This window comes from Harpia harpyja, chromosome 2 (genome assembly GCF_026419915.1).
Source record: "Harpia harpyja isolate bHarHar1 chromosome 2, bHarHar1 primary haplotype, whole genome shotgun sequence".
In the NCBI taxonomy this organism is placed as follows: Eukaryota; Metazoa; Chordata; class Aves; order Accipitriformes; family Accipitridae; genus Harpia; species Harpia harpyja.
In genome coordinates this window covers 65,965,589-65,984,679 of record NC_068941.1, presented here as the reverse complement: position 1 = coordinate 65,984,679, position 19,091 = coordinate 65,965,589, and positions in this window count along the sequence as shown.

Here is a 19,091-nt window from a genome sequence, read left to right as displayed (position 1 = left end):
CTCCTCACTTCTGTGCCACATTTGAGGTGGGAGACCAGAACATGCTAGAAACCATTATGAAAACCATTCATTGACCTTTGGTATGGAGAATGTCAACGAGACTAGCCTGGTGTCACATGACCAGCCAAGTCATTGCCAGCTTCTGCCAAAAGTCTACTTTACAAAGCAATACATAGTTAAAACAACTGCCCTCTCGCCATGTCCAAGATTCTGCAGAAAGCTGAGCCACAGGTGCAACACTACACATAGGGGCCAGGCCACCAGCCAGGACTTAGGCATGCTGAGCAGCTAGTGAATGTCCTGTTTCCTGGGTCCATGGTGCTGGTCAACATTGGACCAGAGTGGCTAGGGCCCTGGTCTGTGTGAGACTGAGTGTAAGTGCCATAGAATAAGAGTCTTAGAAAAGAAATCACACCCACTATATCCATCTTTCCTAGTAAACAAATTTTAAATTACATACCACTGAGTGCTTCTGTTCTTGCCTCTGTCCTATCTAGAAGTTCTCCTGTGACACACAACTATTCTTATTTTCTTTGAGGTTTTAGAATTTCAGATCTGCAAAATGATAAACCAATAAGAGATGGAGGAAATGATCATGGTGACATCAAAAGAGGTTGAGGTCTTCTCTAATGAGATCTAAGGTATGAACAGCAAAGAAGAGGTAAAACTTCTGAGCCAAGAAGCTTGCTTCAGGAATTATCACTCAGCCAAGCAAGTTACATATTCACCTCAGATACTTTCATCTTCCCTGTCACTAACTCACAGCTTATTATTGTTAGAACATGCAATGAGTTTATTTTATCATCTTAGCCAATCTGTTTTAACAAGTTGGTGCAACTATAAGGTAAATTACGAGCTACACATTTAAACAGTTTGACAAAAGTCAATATAAATTTAAATAATCCAGTTGTCAAATTCAGGTAAGTAGTCAACCCCTTAAAATCAAAGAATATCCTTAGGCTGAGCTTAGCAAGATTACCTTCCGTCTCTAATTAACTGCACTTTAATATTATGAACTGCTCTTTAGGAAATCATAGCCAGCTGAATACGGCCATGTGATTAAAGAACACGTAGACAAGACACCACATAAGAAAGCTGAGTGCAGTAATTATTCCAGTCAATTAATTAGTAAAAAAAAAAAAAAATCAAATGCTTTAATTATCTGTTTAAATTTTCTTTATTGTATCACCCATTATATACTTTAAACCAGAAGACAGTTGGCAGAATGCATAATGTTCTGTGTCTTCCTTTTCATGGAAGTCAAGCATATCATGACTCTAAGGTCACAACGCTAATTTTCTATTGAGTACTTAAAAGCACGTAATTCTGGTTTACAAATCCTCTGCTGTACCAACATAAAGTTCTTTGGTCAAGGTTATAGGATAAAAGCATATCTTAAAATGAGGAAAATATTTACCATTGTTCTTTATTTCACAGTAGAGTTGATTCACACACAGGCAAGTACTCAGTTTTTGAAGATTTTTACATTAACTGTTTCTGAGGTATTCTTGCTATTTCTTACCTATTATTTACTTCCCATTACCTCCCCACCCGAGTAATTCTAACCATTATTAGAAGATTCAATGTGAAAAAATGTAAATTTTAAAAATTGCTCCATTTTTGACAATAATTAATCCAACATAGGTACCACCTATTTTTAATAGCCACAGTGCTGAAGGATAAGCTGAGAACTGGATCCTATTTGTTGAGCACTACAGAAAACTCACACTCCTTAAGGAGCTTATACTGCTTTTATATTTTTAAGTGGCTTTTTTATACTTTTATCACTATCTGGCTTCTCAAACTGTCTGGAATACTTTCTGGTTTTGGTGTATTTGCAAAAGCCTGAATTAACTTTTATCCTTTCTGCTTTATTATAGTTTCATGTATAACAACAAACAGCATTTGAACATTACTTTTTTAAGTTACATTCTTATATCTAATAGTTTTTCACTACGTTGTTTAATACTAATATTTGTTCAGTCTTCTATTTTACATTTTACTGTATTTATATATTTCAGAGTATATGCATAATATCTATGCTATTAAATATTTACTGTATCTAAATTATATTTCTGCATATATACATTCACTATATTGTAAGACACACACATATACATGACAAACTATTTTAAACATTGATTACACTTCCATCTATAATTTATTCCAAACCATTTCATAACATGTCTGTAAACAGCTGCTGTAGCACTTGCAAATATTTTGTCCTTGTTCCTTCAATGTCCTCGCTCCTCTAACTAGTGTATGGTTTTTTCATTTTTATGCAGTTTGACTTTTTAAAATTAGCCACTTTTAACTCTAAAAAAAAATATTTGCTTCAAACACATTATCATTGCTAAAAGAGTATATTCCATATAGCTACAGTTTGAGGTTACTCCCTGTGTATTAATGAAAACTTTGATTTTAATGATGATTGATCTATATCACTAATCATAATAGCTATTATATTTTGTACCAGATTTTTGTCTTTTGCTTGACTTTTTCATATTCTCCTAATTGTTTCTTCATCCTTTGAAACGTTTTAGTAATAATTGTCAGTATTAAAATCTCAGCAGAGTTTGGAGTTGTACATTTGAGGTACCAGATTAAAACTAGTTCTTGTTCTCACTACACAGATAAACATGAAGAGAGCATTAAATCAAATGTGCTCAACCACTGAAAAGCCAAAGCTATTAAATTGCATACAGAAATAAAACAGTTGAAACATGGCAAATTGTAGTTGTTATGGTTACCAGTTCTTCCTTTGAAGTGCTTTAATATGAAAACCAAAACAAAAATAAAGTGTAAATATAGATTAATGTGGAATAAGGCCCTCATGCTTTCAAGTGCCACTGAACGACCTCAGTACCTATTAACTTCAATGAACAATAAATATATATGACACTTAGGCAGGATGAGGTCCTAAACTGTTTACATGATAGTTGTGCTTCATTTCTGCATGCCCACTAGCCTACATTTACTTATATAGAGGCAGAGTTGATTGCTCTAAATAGAAGCATCAGTTAAAATTGACCTTGTTCAGTAGATACAGTTTCCATAATTATTATTGTTGCCTTTTTGCTGAGGTATGTAGATGTAACTAAAACTCTAGCTCATTGCAGTAGCTGACAGAAAACTGCCACTCAATTTATGGAATACCAGATCTACAGTGAAGTAGGATAGCAACAATGATTAAGGAGATGAAAAAAGTCTCATATGAAAGGAAACTGAAAAACCTAGCACCTTTTCTTTTTTAATCTTAGAAAGGAGAAGAGTAAGAGGACACACAACAAAGTAAGAAAGTACAGTATAGAAACAATAACATGCAGCACATTCTATTCATATCTCCTAAAAGAAAAAGACAGAGAAAACCACTGAAGGGAAATTAAAGCAATTAAAGCATTATACTTGAGATAGGAACATAAAAAGATTCAGAAGGGGACTGGACATGCACTTTCAAAAAAATAAAAATTTAATAGAAAGAAGTGTTGGGGGGAACACAGTTAAATTATTCAAGTCTCATGCCAGCTTTTAGTTCCTGTAGTTCAAGACAAGGTCTTAATAAGGCTAATTTACCCTAGGTATTTACATTACTAGATACTTTAGATATTCTTGCATACAACCATGAAGCTTTTTACATCAGTCACTATCACAATCGGGATACTGGACTATAGGGACTACTTGACTTCTCCACACCAGGATATTTAAAATCAGTTTAGAATGGTTTCAGAAAAAAAGAAGTTCAATATTAATTTTTGACAACACTTCTCTGCCCCACCCTGAGAATTACATTCTCTAAGCAGTCCCAGATCAGATATTTCTGCTAACCATTGATAACATATTGGCCATTATAAAGAGAACAGCTAACAAGCAATTAGTTACCAAATTTAGCTTTACAAATCCTGTAAGTTTCTGAGAGATTGCAAGAAAATTTGAGAGTTTCAGTTTATTTAAATAAATAAAGATGCATACACATTTAAGGCAGTGAATTTCACCCCTTTACTTTGAGGAAAAATAAAAAAAATCAGAAATTACATAAGCTTTGGAACACATACTAATGCAGTGGCTCTTCATAAGATATGTATTAGATTATGAAGCCCTTTCACACTCGAGAAAAGAAATCATGGAAAAGTCATCTGTAAGTAAGTAGTCCATCAGTTACTAAATGCAAGGACTCCTGGCTTAGGGAGTCATTGAACTACCAACTGCAGAAAACCAGGAAAGAATGTAGGAAAAGCATCACTGTAAGCTTTGTATTATTCTTATATTTTTCCTAAGTAGCCAGACAGGGTGCTGCACTAGACAGACATTCAGTCTAAACCAGTATGACCATTCAAATGTTTTCACATTGTATCTTACAATCTTGACTTCTCTGGCCTGGCAGTTTTAAGTTGTCTATTTTCTGAATTATATTCTCGCCCCACCCCATTACCGAGTTTTCATCAAATAAAATGGGCTAGCAGTTTAGTGATTACTGGTCAAAATCTTGATTTTAACATATCTGTTGCATTTTGAGCTACCAGAGTTTCAGATTTAGATGTAGTGATTTGGGCCTCTTCATGGTTTGGGGTACTGGAAAAATCACTCTGTACATTATCTTACTGCTTAGAACAAAAATCAGATACATAATTCCTACAGCAAAAGGAGCTGCTATAGGAATTACGTATCAGCACAAGCAGGACATGGACATACTCTAGCAAATTCAGCAAAGAGCCATGAAGAACATCAGGGGGTTGAAGTATTGACATATGAGGCATATGAGGAGAGGCTGAGAGACAGCTGGGACTATTTAACCTGAAGAAGACTCAGGGGAGATCTAATCAACATGTATAAATAACCAAAGTGGAGCTATAAAGAAACTGAGCCAGGCTCTACGCAGTGGTATGCAGGGAAAAGAGAAGAGGCACAAACTGAAATACAAGTAATTCCACTTAAACATAAGAAAAAACTCCTCTACTGTGAAGGTGAGTGAGCACTGGCACAGGTTGCCAAGAGAGGCTGTGGACTCTCTGTCCCTGCAGATACCCACAAACCGTCTGGACACGGTCCTGGGCAATCGGCCCTGGGTGGCCCTGCTTAAGCAGAGAGAGTTGGACTAGTAAGTCTCCAGACATCCATTCCAACATCAGACATCCTGTGATTCACTTATTCAAGGTTCAGAGGAATTGTGATATCCACAGAAAATGCCTGACTACAGAATCACAAAAGGCAATAAGTGCACCGAAGAAAGCAATTTAATGATTCTGTAGTATGAAGAGAAAGTTAAACCTCACTTGCAATTGTTGCATCCCAAAATGGGAGCAACTCAGGTTTGTGGATTTCCTTTGTCAGAATTAAGGTGAAATGACACCAGGGGAGTTCAAACAACAATCAACATTTATTCAACCTAGCTAACCTTGCCCAAGTACAAGTGAACTTATCAATATGAACCTTGCAACATGTCATTAAGCCGCCGCTTGAAAAGAGAAAGGAGGTGTAGAAAAAGAAATGGAAAAAGGACCATGAACGTGTCAGAAGGAGAGCCCTCCCATTGAGTCACGAGGTTCAGAACAGACCCCCTTGCTTTCTGGACTCCTTCTCAAATTGGAGCCCAGGGGCAGCTGGATCCACTCCTAGTCTCAGACTTGGTCAACCATTTATGTTTAAAAGGATGAGGTGTAGGGACTGTGGAAAAGAGAGAAGGAAAAGAGGAAGAAATAAAGAGAGAAAGAAAGAAAGAAAAAAAGAGAGAAGAAAAGGATTTCACCAGTCCTGGGTCCAGCATTGGCCCAGCCAGTGTAGAGATCCAGTTCCAGAGGGCGCGCACTGAGAACTCATTCTCCCTTCTTTTATATTGTGTTAGCCAATGGTCTCGACATGCGCAGTTCATGTTCCTGGGGTTTTCTGGAATCGGTCAGTGAGCTTTGGGGGGGTTCATTGGGGATTTGCCCCTCTTTCCCTGTTGGCATGACCGCTTAAGATAGAATCGCAGTCCCATCCTCCATGGGGCCCCCTCCTCCAGGTGCATATGCTGTGCTCCTTCTCCCGGTCACTTAAGATAAGGAATTGCGGCTTTGGAGAAGCGCGGTCCCACCCTCCATGGGGCCCTCTCCTCCGGCCACATTGTCCTTTTCACAAACCTCCAGCATTTTTACAGAGGCCGTTTTCCCCACCAAAGTTCTTTAACGAGTGTTTGAGACATTGACTATAATTTGTCAGACCGTCACAGCAATTACAAAAGCTAAAGCACAGTACATCAAGGATGAAAACTGGTGCAAATAAATGTTATCACTTTTTGTAATATAAACTCCCTAGTATCTTTCATAACAGCTACCAAACATCATGTCTAATATCTGATATAATGTGAATTAGCTTCTCTTATGAAAGAACTTTGCTTTTTTTTGCACAGCCAATTAGAGTTTATATAAATGTATATATACATGTGAATACCAAAATAAGCATGAAGACCTTTAAACTATGCAGCATACATAAAAATGTTTGAAAATTGTCACTGATTATTTACTAAGGTAGATTCCCATGTTATAATTCTCTTGTTCAGTGGGGAAAAAAAACAAACAAACAAACAAAAAAAACCCAACAAACAGAAAACCTGTATGTCGACCGAGTCTTCTAAACTTCAATGGAACGCCACATGAGCTCTGAATATTGCACGAGTAGTGCACCAGTTTTATAATTTTCATTTGGGTAAAGTACCTCACAATTTTTTTATATACATGTAATAGGAACAGGCAGTGATTTAGTGGATTATGGTATCTTTATGTTAGAGAAGTATTACAAGATTATTTTAGCTTGTGGAAATTTTATCTTTAATTAATATTCATTCTGTTTGCTGCAAGATAAACTTGACCTTGATTTTTATTCACAACAATATTAAGTTTTCTAGTTTTTTTCTGGTTTGTTCTCTAGTTACTTTTTTGTGTTTTCATCAAAGACTTTCTTTTTAACAGATCTTTAGGGATTTTGCTTATATTTATGGCTATATGATAGTAAAAAATTGTAAAGATTAACCATCTTGGGGGATTAATGTGCTTTTTCATCAATGTAATTGCTTTTTGTGAGAAAAAAAAAATTACAAGGTAAATTTGGGACCTGGTTATAAGTGTTCTGATTACATTTTGTTAAGGGATTTCAGAAGTGCCTCCAGCAGCTTTGGGACCCTGTAACTCCTCCTGCCGGCCCCTGGAGCCCAGCACGGAGATCCAGAGATCTCCACCCCAGGTCAATGGATGCAGCTGTTGCCTTCTCATTTGCAAGTTCAACCAGCAGTGACACTGAGTACGTATCCCAAACACACCCACAGAGGACACCAACATGGCCACCTACACAGGGTGCCACAGACAAGGTGCTGCCTCCAACATCACCTACACGCAGGACTGACATAAAACATAAGCACAGACAGCCAAGTCCACTCCTGCTCTTTGGCTGGTAGAGACTGAAGCTCACTACTGACAGCACACATTCAACACTCAATTCACACACGCACATGAACTTTAGCAGATCCCACAAGTACCGGCATGACCCCTCTGACCAGATCCCAGGCCCTCTTACCTTCCCCACTGGTACCCTACTCACTGGCTGGTCCAGCCTGGGGCTCACTAGCAAACAGATGCATGCACTCACCCACTCGCTTCACAGGTACTGCACACTCTGGCTTCCCCACCCAAATACCAGCCTGGGCCCCTTCTCTGCCTGATAAGCCTGCCCAGAGCCACAGCCTGTGGCTTGCCAGCTGATGACATGCTAAGTTTTTGTTTATTTTTCATTTTTATTTTTGTTTGTGCCAAATGTTGTGTATCATTTCTTACTATTCTGATTTAACAGTACTAAATCCTACTTCATTATCCAAGCCTGTCGACACTAAAACAGTCCATGTAAGAACACAGCTGCTCAGTTATGTACATCCTACTATCTTCCACTAAATCTCACACTCTTACCTTTCAACCCATACCCTTCACTACCTTGGAGCCTACAGCTCTAAGAATATTCTGGAATTTGGTTGAAACATGCCGTCTTACCCATAACATTTAAAAACAACCAGTAATAACTACTCTTTTCCAGATAATACAGATTTCAGATACAATGCAATGACATCTGGTCATTTAGTACATGTTTGAGAAAGAAAAGGAAAAAGTGAAACAATATTGACAAGTATGTTGTCAGGTGATGAGGGAAAAAAACAATTATCTGTTAAATAGTTCCATATAATTTTTCATCTAGCTCAAAACTGAAGTGGAGGAAAAGTTACTCAACTAGAAGTGGGAGGGGAGAGAGCAAAATATACTATAAAGCAGTTAACGCTTCTGCCAGCTTAAGCCACTGTTCTAACCAGGCAGCTGTTTCTAGGGTGGCACACTGTATATGGTTCTGAACACTTACGAAAAGAAACAATGACGACATGGCAAGGATTGGCGCCATTTAACAATAATACCTACATTTCACTCATGTCTAAATTTTGAAGTTTTTTCAAAACAATAGCTAGATCAATAGCAGAAACTTCACAATTCATGAAGATCTATTCCTGAGCTGAAAGAATGGGGTTAGAGGCCCTTTAGCAAAACAGGAGAGAAAAATATTTTGAAGCAGTAGTAGTTTCATTATTTAAAACCCCTGCATAAAAAAGAAAGGTAATAAAGTTGACTAGTGGTTCTAGTATGCCTTAATTTTTTCTAGATATATTTGGTGTTTAATTTGTATTTTGCTCTTTATATTTTCAAGGTGTTACACAAAAATTGCCTACTTAATCCTCACAATATAAGTATTAAAGTTGGAGAAAGTAGGTCTGAGGGTAAAACCACTTCTTGACTAGTGAATTAAAGATTTAATCATAATAAAAATTGGAGTTTTTTTAATAGCTTCTAATGTCACGCATTAAACACCCCTTGAGTCCTATGCCAACCAACGTTAAGAGTATCAGTACAATTTGGTGTTTTGCTCAGTCTTTACTTCCCACAACATTTGCAACGAATGCTGCAGCTATAAGCATTACATTTGCATACTACAGACTTCAGTTTTGAAGACAGTCTCTTATGTGAATCCCTTTACAATCTCACCTCTATTTTGCTCACAGATGTTATAATATTAAGACAGACATAAGGCCTATATTACAGTGATTTATTACAGAAAGCATCCTTTAAGATATAATTATGGGTATGTGAAAGATTACCAAGGGAGTTTAAAATCGCTTCCCATTCAGTTTCCTAACAGTTTGAAACTCAAAGACCTCTCTTCTCTTTTCCCACGTCAGGCTTCCAGTGTTTCAAGAAACAAATAGAAAATACCTTAATAATTCAAAGTGACATCCTGAAATTTTATATGGAGAGTAAACAAGGCCAACTTCCCTAAGCTTTCCACAGGTATTAGATTCTTTCTTGATGCTCTACTGATACACACTCTGCAGTGTTCAAAGTATTTGCTTTTCCATTTCTATCACAGAAACAAAAACAAATGAACCAAAACCAAACCTTCATCTTTGCCAAGTTTTAAGCTAAGCAAAGTATGGGCTGTAAAAAGACATCAGATTAGCATTGCTCATGTTCACTACCATCTTAACAAATACGTGTTATCACTCTGCTGCCTCATTCTGCAATCAGAGTCTTAATTTGCAATAGAAAAATAAAGTTAATGCAACAAATCTGAATGCTGAAGTATGTACAGGACTACCATCAGTCCTGTATGGCCAGAACCCTAAATTCTGTAACATCCTAAGCTGTCCTGCTCTCCAGCACATGACTTCTCTCAGTGTTTGGAGCTTCTAGTAAACAATGATAATTTATTTTCCACAAACCTAAGCAAAGGATCAAAGATTTTCTACAAAGCAAATATAAATATTAGAGAATTTGCAAAAGAGGGTGTTACTAGCATGTTGTGATCCAAAAACCAAACTAAAACCAAATCAAAAAAGATCACTCACAGGCCTTAACCGGTGGACATGTGATTGCACCTTATGAGTTAATTAGACTGTGTATGCTTTGTATAACTAGGAAGCTAGAACACAAAGAAAGGGTTCTGCTGTTTACCGTGCAGAGCATACTGCAGCCTATTTTAAGAAACCATCATAGCATACAATTATTTTGTTTCGATTGTAATGTCTTATTTATAGAAAAAAATACAGAAATATTATCCCAGAAGGCATATGTTTCATATAAAGTTGATAAATGTGACCAAATTAAAATATCGTGCAGGCAAATTACAGAGAAAATGAAACTGTTTGCCAAAATGCCTGAAGGGAGCAACAGATTTTCTGGTTCCTATAAATCAAGGCTGGATTGCTTTCTAGAAGGCATTTTTGCTTAGACTATTGGGCTCAGTGATGAAATCCTTTGGCCTATGTATCTCAGCAGTAAGATTAGATTATCTACCAGTGTCTAGTTATCTGTGAACCTGTCAGCTATACTGAAACAAGTACTTTCTTCATATGATCCGTCTATAATTGCATGTGGTTGAGGATTGCCTTAGACTACCCCAAGAGCAAGACTAGGTTATATTTACATGAATACTTCCTTTGTATGATCCTTCTATAATTGGATGTGGTTGAGGGTTGCTTTAGACTACCCCAAGAGAAAGACTAGGCTATATAACAACAAATTTTAAAACCTTTATGGAGATAATAAAGATGCCTAAAACTCTGTCTTTCTGGCCTTCTGTTAAAGAATAAAATTAACAGAGCTAAGCATATACTGTTCCTGCTTCATGGCAGAAGCTACTGCTCTTCACGGCAGATGTCAGAAGGGCAGCCATAGCTCATATGGCATGAGTTACCGACAATTTATTATTTTTGTAACAGAATATAGATTGTTGACCTTTGAATGGCTCAGAAAAATAATGGCATGTTTATTTCTTTCATTAAAGAAAGAAAGAGGTGGCTATGCAAACAGAAGATAATGGGTAAAATGACAAGAGATTTGGATCCTCCAAAATATCACCATTTACAGTCATAAATCAAGTAGACCTCCAAAACATTTCTGAATCTCACAATGATTATTTTTATCAATCAGAAAATGCGCAAAAATGCTAACTGTTGGCAGACATTGGCTTACACATATTACACTGTATCTTTTCCTGTGAGCAGTCCCATTAAGGTCATCAGCTACCCCTAGAGATATGTGGACTTTGGTTTACTATTCTGAAATAAAGACAGATTTATTATTTTATTTTAAATGAAACATGTACATTTCATTACTGAAGAAAGTTCAGTTGACTGTGTGTCTCAGGAAGAAGTTTACAGTTCCATTTCTCAGTCATCAGCTTCCCATCTATATAAATATTCAATGAAATGCAGACCAGAAAAATATGTTTTGTTACAGGGAATACAAATCTCTCTCTAAAATGTTCTTAGTCATAAGGAAATAATTTGCTGAAAGACTGTTTCTTTTTCCTTTGCCTTTCAAATATTATAAGAAAAAAAAAGTTTCAGTGACACAGCTTTTGCTGTTTTAATCACAGCATAGACTACAAATCTATTAACTATAAATAACACATGTAAGTATCTACAAAAATATCTATAAATACATTAAAATAGCCTCTCCAGGATAGTAACAAATCCACCCTTCTAAAAACCATTTGACAATTTTACCTGCAACTTCAACTTTACTAATTCTTTGCTTACAGTCTAGACCCTGGAAATATTATACTTTGACAACGATGCATTATATGCTTGTAGCTTCACAAAACACAGTGCAACATACCTCCTACCAAAATAATATTGCCCATGGATAGCAATTTTGTGTAAGATTAGTAAAATGTCCAAGATATGTGAAAAATTAAAAGTTAATCAGCAATCCGAAAGCAAAATTCATTAATAACCCTTAATGTCAGAACTCAGTATGATACATAAGATGGTACTATGTGGTTATATAACTAAAGAACGGAATTAATTTAGGCTGCTTTCGTTGAAAATGGACAGCTTGACAAAATATTTTACCTCCTACTGCGTATTTTAAAACACTGTTGTAGAAAGAACAGAACTTCGGTATTTTTATTTTGCAGATACGTAGCCAGTAAAGTATGTGGAATAACAACAGCAACATATAACATATACACTCTTGACCATGGCATGCATTTGCTGAGGGATGTTTCAGAAAATTATATAGCCCACAGTATTGATTTTCTAGGTCTCTTTCAGTCTCCATTTTCCCACACAAAAATTAATCTATCCACAGGTTCTATAAATTTTGGTATCTGAACGTTCTACCTTTTGATCTCTCTGAATGCAGGAGCAGCATGACCTTAAAGCTAAGAAACTAACTCTATTAATTAGTTGACTTCATTTTGCACCTGAAATGGATTCATCTCACCTAACTTAATCCATTTTAAAATCAGGTCTGTAGTCCAAGCCAGTCCTCTAGCCTTACTCTGCAGCTAATGAAGACGGATAAATATCTGTAGCAGCCTGTACACACTAACACACATAAAAGAAGTGTTTAAGATAAATGGGATAAATCATCCATTCTAAGTCCTCTCTTAGTTATAAAGGGAGCCTAGATAAATACCTTAACATGCAGGCCTAGTATTTATGTAGCTGAAGTTAAGTGGGGTGAATTCACGTGGAATTCATTCCTCATGTGGAAGATCCAAATACTGTCACACACAAGACATTAACTATACAAAAAAAATAGCAAACTATGTCTCAGTGCTAATCTATAGAAGTTACAGGTTTACAAACAAAAAGGAACTGTAGGCAAACATCTACACACCTAAATTCACACTTGTTCAGGCACACTGTTTACACAATTCACACCTAGACACCATTCACATCTGCTTGTTACATGTCACAGAAGAGGATGCCTCATCTCTTCCAACCATAAATTTCTGGTTTATAAACTGAAAAAAAATTATTTACATATATATAAATAAAAGGTAAAAGCTGTTTGACAAGAAAAACTAAAATTATCACATTCTTTCAGAGAGCAAGGTCAAATGCAGATTTCCAGGAGGGTCCCCAAGCCAAAGTGCCTCAGACCCACACTGTGTAGAAACCACAGCAAGACCAGAAGAGAAAGCTTGAGTCTTCCTTCCTGTTCAACGCACCCCCAACCACACCTTAACCCAAGTACGGATGATCTGGGCACACTGAATGGAATTTCTAAGACCATATCTTCAACAGAAACTTCCACGTATCCTCTCTGTACAAGAATATTTACCTGCATAACAAGTCTTACTCTTCTTAGTATGACTGATTTCTAAAATGACTGATGGATTTTACAGAAGAGGTGGTTTTAAGCTACCTTTATAATTTTTCCACACTTTTTGAAAGCCTTTCTCTTTTGCTTAGTTGCCGTTTCACTTAATTTATGCATGCTTATAAATACATGGGGCAATTCTTAAATAGAATTAATATAAATTTGGAATTAAGCAGTAGTGCTAGACAGCACACATTTGCAGATATATTCAATATTTATGGATTGTGTGGGTTATGCTTGTAGCTCTAAAGTTCCTCTTAAAGTTCATTTAATCTAATCCACTCAGTTGTCTCAAGAGATAAAGTTCCTCATTTAGTGTCATGTCAAGGCTTAGTCAAGCCTTTGCGGTGTCATCGTTTTTGACATATTGCTGAGATAGAACTTTTGATTCCAGAGGCTGCCAAGTGGAAACATGTAACTGAAATGATTAATCAAATTATTAAACGGGGAGGGGAGATGGGAGGTAAGGGAGGTAAGGAAAGAAAAAAAGAAAAAAGGAAAGAAAAAAGTTAATGGTCTTCCCTGAATGAGACTTAGAGCAAAAAGACCAAGGACTTTCTCATTTCTTCAGCTGAATAGCTAAGTCACAATGTAATTTCTTGTCAAGTGTATGCAAAAAAAGTACTGGCAATGAACTGTTACCATTTTATTAGACATGATAACTGGTTTATTTATATAGGAAGTCATTTATCAACCTACATAGTATCAGAAACAAATGTGATCTTCTGCAGTCATTTGAAATCAGTAGTTCAGAGACAGGGTTTTTTGGTTCTTTATTTGTGCAGAGCCTAACATAACATATTTATAAACGTACTTTAAAATTTATGTACATCTTTGTTGTGTTCAGATGAATGTATCACAATGAAAATATTTCTAACAAGAAAAATAAGGCCTCTTTTTATGTTCCATGAAAGGAGGGGGAAGGGTATAGGGAAGGGTGAAGGGCTTATTCTCTGAAAAGAGAATACCACAAAAGTTCATACATAGGATTGACATGTTCACAATATCAAATCAACAGATTTTGTCATTAATTTCAACAAGGAGCCTATTAACATTTCTATACCTTACTTTTCTTTCAGAACCAGTAGTAAAGATTAATGGATCTTCAAATACTGTATTAAGCATCCTCTTTCAGTTAGGCAGCCACGTATATCTCTTTATACATTATCATCTGGGCATAAGATCATCCTTCAGAATCTTCACGAAGTTTTTCTAAATGTACTGACTGCAATTCATCAACCTACACAGAGCTGTGAAAATTATATAACTTGCTGTCAGGATTTCTTGTTATGCTTCTTTTACACCACATACAATCACAGTGTGCTTCTGAGCCTAAAGTTTAAATGATATGCCTATTTGTTAAGGCCCCCTTTTTGGATTACACAGTTTTTATATTCACATTTCTAGGAAGTCTGGACTTTTAATTTGTATTTTTAATGTATTTAATGTTTTTCATTTCTTACCAGCAAAGTTCCTTCTGCATTTACAGAACCCATGCAAATCTGTTAAGACTAAACAGGATCTGACATCACTTATTCCATTTATTCCTGTCTGTTAATGGTATCTCTAGAATAGAACTACCAAACATATAAGCCATATCTGCTTTGTTTCCTTGCATGTTTTGCTAAATAAAATCAGACTTTCAACAACAACAAAAAAAAACAAAAAAAAACACCAAAAAAACCCAAAAAACAAACAACCAAACAAAAAAACCTACCTCTTTTCCTCCTGATTCAGTCAGATGGGCAGAGAGTGAACATGGAATAAAGATGCAGACCGTAACTTAATAGTGTACATACATTTATATGACATATGAGGCTATGTATACTATATACAAATATTCTTCTCAATACATAGAAATGTTCTATCTTGAATGTAATTATTTGGGCAAAGATGGAATGTACTTGGTCCACTGGATCCAAGGCCAAGTCATCTCTAAAAGATTCACCATTAACACCTTGTTGTTTCTTCCTGGAACTAGGCTTTGGCCAGAAGTTTGTTACCACATATTTTACCTTCAAAGCCAGTTCTTACGCACTCAACCATACAGAATCTGATTATTTATTTGAAGTGACATGCATCATTTGATGTGGCTGTTCAACACCTGACCAAAGTGTTATTCTTCCCCCTTCAAAACTAATACTGCCAACTCTTATGATTTCTCTGAGGCCTATTGTAATTGCCCCTGTATAATCAGATACTGTCAACTTCTACACCCACATTAAGATTCTACTTTCTCATGTAACACGATAACATCCACAATTGCTTTCCAATACAAGTGGCTTAGTACAATATCCACCTTAGCAGTATTTCTGATAAGCAAATAGTATGGCTGGCAACAAATTAAAGCAGCCTAAAATCCTCCCGTGTTTTCTCCTTTAATTTTACTAGTTTATTTTCTTTGGTTGTTCTCACCAGGCACACTGAAGTTATCCTAAATGGCTGCTCTACAATGTGTTGTTCATAAGCATGAACTTGCACAGCACCATGCCACTGCCATCCCACTATTTCACAGCATATATTTCTTCTAGGAGCTAATCCGTATTTTCCCAGATACACTAAAAGATAATGCATGTTCCTACCACACAACTGCATAGTTCCAGATGAAGCTTGCCACCCTCAGACTGAGTCATTCTTATAAGAAAAGACTCAGTGTAGGATGTCTTAACCATTATTAAAATCCTCTCATTCAGGAAGGACTTGCAAAACTTAAATCTTCATCAGCCCATTGACAATGCTTGATCCAGCTGACAATGCCAGTATCTTTGGAACGACTGTGCCAAAAAACACTGATTGTTTAATTTCTCACAAAATAAAAAGCACTAATTACATGAATAGAAACATGATGTGGAGAATTAAAAAAAAATACTACAGATCCTTTGTCCTGAGACATTAAAAATTAAGAAGTGCTTCGACTTGTCTGGTCTTTAGGGTAGTTCAGCCATAAGCTTTTATATATGTGATTAATTTTAACTGCCTGAGCCAGCTCTCTGGAAGCTGGTAGCAAAAGCACATTGCCTACCCTTTTGGTTCTGGTATGTTCTACTGAAAGCTGAACCAGCTTACCTCCTAAAGACCCAACAAATGCCGTTAAAATATGTTAAAGGACTGCCTTCTTTGTGAAACTACAAGTATCAGTAATATTCTGAACTTCAAAATGTGAAGACATTCAACAGCAAGCCGGTGTCCACCATCTTAGGCTCAATCTTTCAGAGTTTTTCCCACTAGTACTTTCAGACCAAGTAAACCCATAGTTCATGACAAACCTGGCAGCCTGTAACAGTCAACACTGCCAGGCCTCTTCTAATAAGGTGCAGAAGGTCCTCCACATACTGAAGAGGTCAACTATCTTTCTGAAATTCATATATATATATATGCTGACCTTTCTCCAAACAGAATGAGCATTATCCTTAGATCACTGGTGCTCTGAGAGCTTTCCTCTCTCTCATCCTGAAAGTACAAAAAAGAAGCTGCTATGCCATTATCTAGTCCCAGTATGCATTCTAACCAGAACATGATATTGCACCACGAAAAATAAAGTACAAAAGTCCATACCAACCTCAGGACTCATGGGATATTTGCCATCTGCTTTTTAATCATGTGGGCCACAAACTGATTGTCACATACACAGAAATTAATTTAGCTGTTAGCTGAATTCTAATATATCATCACTGCCATTAGAAAGGGAAGAAGAACTATGGCCATCATAATACATGCTTGCACACACCTCTGAGCCCACATGTTCTATCATGTAAGGAGGGAATTTCAAACTCTTAAACAGATCACATAGGTAAGTCTATTTTTCAGTTCATGTAGTGCTGCTGCAGCATGAAATATCTTACACAGCACTACCAACCTGTACTCAAAATAAAAGTGCCCCAGAATCTCCATTTTCATTTGCTTGTCTGCAGATCAATCTGTAACTATCTCTTGGGCCACTGGAAAGTGCCACACTTCAGTTTCTGCACAGTTTTCCTTTTTCTCTTTTTGCAATATCCCCATTACCACCTTGAATGCAGTTAAAAGATTAATGCTTTCCTCCATTCAAAATCTTCCTGAAAAAAACAGAGGATAAGCCACCTAAGGAATCCCAATTTCTCACGTAACATTCAGATTTCAGCAGCAAGCTGAATTTTTCTCCTACTGTTTGGCCTATAAAACTGTGGAAGTGTAAGTAAACAGAAGTACAGCACAAAAAATTGCACTGCCTAGCACAAAGAAACACCGCTTCCAGAACTTAAAAACCATACAGACCTGCATCATGAGCCTGCATGAACAAAATGCAGCTTAGCAAGCCACACATTAAAGCCAGAAGTTCTGATTGCTATCATGGCTAAGTACTGCACTGGATGTGACTAATTTTACCAGATGTTCCTGGAGATAGAACAGGCAGTACATCACCTGAAAGCCACCTGCCACCTTTTGGACACCAGACTTTATTCTAAGATATGTAGATTCCTATTTGTTAATTTATCGAACAAACCAACAACTCTATGGTCACTTTGTCCATTATTTTTCATTAATCACTCAACCAATTTCTAATTAAATTTCAGATTTCTAACAACAAAATGGCTCATAGCTGCATCACATCACACTTCAAAAAAAAGTAAGAAGTATGCTATATAGCTCTTCAGTGCATAATTCATTAGTGCACTTCGCTGAATTGAACAGGCTGGGTTCTATATAACAATCTGCTTTATCTTAGGTCCTTCTGCAAGTGAAGGGATAGAGGTGTCCTCATCCGAGGACCGCTTCCAGTCTTCACAGCAACTGAAAGGCTGGCTTGCTAAATATAGTCAACGTTGTAGATGACTCACTCTGCCGTTCATGCACTTCTGCTACGGCATAACATTCAGCCTCTCAGACTTAACACAATCTATTCTGCTTACCACACTACTTAGAAATTTCCTGTCTCCAAAGGATAAGAATATTGACTATGGTCTAACAGTCTGGATTACATTAGGTGTATGCTATCTATGTTTTTGTTTATGGATTACCTCCACAGGGGCAGTGGTTTTGTAGCATTTTTGCCGGTGATTTGTCAGTGAGGGTTCCTTTGAGAAATGCAATCACCACAATTTTCACTTGCTTGATTTTACATAGTAGTATTGTTTGACAGTCTGTGGTCAATTAAAGAATCTTTCCCCATGCTCTGACGAAGTCAACTTGTCTTAACAAATATGGTCATCTTTGTTTACACTAAAAGCAGCAAAGAGGTGGTGAGAAGAACTATTAGAGGAACAATGTTTTAGTTTTTCTTATTGTTTGGTAAGAGAACTTTTGAGCTCATGGAAAAAATATTCATAAGGGCAAGTAAGAACTGAAAAGGAAGCCTTCTAAAATACAACCATATGATTGACTAAAGATTTCCCATCTACAAAGACAGCTTAAACTACAGCATTGGTAAATTCAGTATCTCCCTTTAAAAGCCTTGTGACTTCTCTGCAGTAATTGTTACAAGTCATATACTTTGTTTGGAAATATAATCCCCTCACTCTGACCATACATTTCTCCATTAAAAACCAAGAGGGAAAGACATAGTCATGAGAAATGGGTTAATCAACATCAGATCGCTTGCAGCAAATGCAGAACTTACAGCTTTTTTTCTCATTTTCTTTCTCAAAAGTAAAAGCAGCAATAGCTTTACTAAAATTCCATTGACAAAATATCACTGAAGTCACATTCAATTTTGTAATTGCAAACCCTTCCCCACGCAGCAGAGAAACTGTAAAAAGGCAATGCAAACTCATGCAACTCCAGGTCGAAGGATCTTCTTTTAAATTAAAATGAACATTCAGAGACACCTCGTATTGCATGTGCTGGGTCCTATCTGCTCTAAGCAGAAACTCCCAGTTGGAATCGTGCAGCATTCTCCTGGCCAGCAAACCGGCTGGCCATCTGCCTGCATCTGTCTCT